Source organism: Mus caroli, chromosome 1 (assembly GCF_900094665.2).
Source record: "Mus caroli chromosome 1, CAROLI_EIJ_v1.1, whole genome shotgun sequence".
In the NCBI taxonomy this organism is placed as follows: Eukaryota; Metazoa; Chordata; class Mammalia; order Rodentia; family Muridae; genus Mus; species Mus caroli.
The window spans coordinates 96,566,221-96,568,244 of NC_034570.1; the positions used below are offsets into that span (position 1 = coordinate 96,566,221).

At 39.5% G+C, this 2,024-nt stretch overlaps 1 pseudogene; it reads right to left on the reverse strand.

The window, feature by feature from the left end:
• Window positions 1-232: 232 nt before the first annotated feature.
• Window positions 233-1,750, reverse strand: LOC110295802 (annotated as a pseudogene).
• Window positions 1,751-2,024: the final 274 nt, after the last annotated feature.

Sequence of the window (2,024 nt, forward strand, 5' to 3'; positions counted from 1 at the left end):
GTTCCTCTCTCCGTCTTTTAGCATAGAACAGAGATTGGCTTTCTCGCCTAACCATGATAACAGTTGGAAATATGTAGCGTTATACACACATCACTAATGGACACAGGAAGCTGCTCCATCACATAGCCAGCCTGTGTCGTGTCTCTTCCATCTGTTAATGGCTGTTTCTCGTGGTTAAATGTCTAATAGACTCAAGCATGTAAGGGCAGATCTAAGCCAGAATGAACACGGTTTTTGAATGCAACATAACAAAGACAAGCAGGTAATACTGTAGTACATGTTTCTCCATCAAACACCGACAATTCCCCTCCAGTCCTTCAAGCAGCATCTTAAATGGTACGAGTGAATGGTCCCCTTCCTAGTCATAAAATTATGTGGTGTTTGACTCACATATTCAAGAAGTGAGCGGTCTAGCACTCTGCGAATAATGGCTTCCTCAATTATATCAAAATCTATGAAATCATCGTAAAACGAAGTGTGACTGACTTGCAAATGTCTAATTAAACTGCCATTAAAGGTACTTGGGCTTTCATTAGGTCGTGAATGGCAAAGCGGACAGAACATGGGCCTCCTTTCTGATCTGTGGTGGATAATGCAATGATCCAGCAAGCAGTCTTCATCCAGTTCCCGCTGACAAAATGGACATACACATCTTGCTGTGGTGTCGCCAGGTTCTTGCAGCGGGCCATATTTATCGATGTACTTCTCACAGGTCCTTATGTGCACCCTCATGTCACTGAGGCAAACCAGAGTCCCACACTCGGCGCAGTTCTGGTATTCTGACTTCATCCTCTTTGCTATGTCAGTTGCGGGCACTCCCTCTGAAGGAAGGTATGCCCGGCAGTATGGACATGTCCATTTATTATTGTTCTTTATACTGGTCCCAATGCAAGGTCGGCAGAACACGTGGCCACAGCGGGTCCGGACCGGCTGGTGTAGCACCTCCAGACACACGGAGCAGTCGAAGGAGGTGATGGGCAGCTCCGAGTCCCCGCTGCGCTCCAGAGTCCGCCTTATCTAACTATTTGATAATTAAATCATGTACCTAGAATGTCCTGTTAACTCTATCCCAATACACTACTCTCCTGTCTTCTATTAATTCTCTCCTCTCTTACCAGTACTTTTCCCAAACTCACACTTTTTGTTTTGATTTATGATTGACCAGTCTAGTCTGTTTGACTATTGTATTAGAACTGTCCATTGAAGCATGATGGAGTCAATAGTGAGCACAGACCTGAAGACACTTGCTTCTTCTTTCCATAGTCTATCAGTAGTAAATATAATTAATTAATTAATTAAAATAAATAGTTTAGGAGTGATTTGAATGGCCACCTAAAGCCCTTCTCAATCTATGCCTAGATATTGGTAGAGATGTTGTTTACAAGCCCAGTGGAAGTAATCATCACTGTAGACTATAAGATTGCAATGTCTATAACTTGATCAGAACACAGCCTTCTTTTTGTCTTCCAGCACTCACACTCTTTCTACCCCTGATGAGTTCAATCCCAGAAACCTATATATAATGGAAGGAGAGATGTTATGACTAAAAGTTGTCCTGGAACCTGCATATGCACACCACAGCATGTCCATGCTCAAATACATACACTCAAAATATTCATATAAATAAACATAATAAAAACTCAAACTTAAAGTGCATATACAAATAAAAAATTTATCATTTTCCCTCCATTGTAAAATCAAAAATGTTGACATCAAATCATCATAAGTAGGAAACTATTCCTACCTCCATTTCAGGATTGACAAACTTAGCCCTGTAATGGGTTAGTTCAAGTGGCATCTGATCAGAATACAGTATTCTCTATTTCTTTAAGTAGCCTTAGGTATATATTATATAAATTTATAGATATCATATAATTATAATTATAATAAATAATAGACATAAATGAATTATATCTAAATGCACACACACACACACACACAAACACCTGTATATTTTTCTGAAAGGTTGTAAGTAATAGTTGAGTGGTGTAAAGTTCATTATTTTAGATATGATTAAATATTCC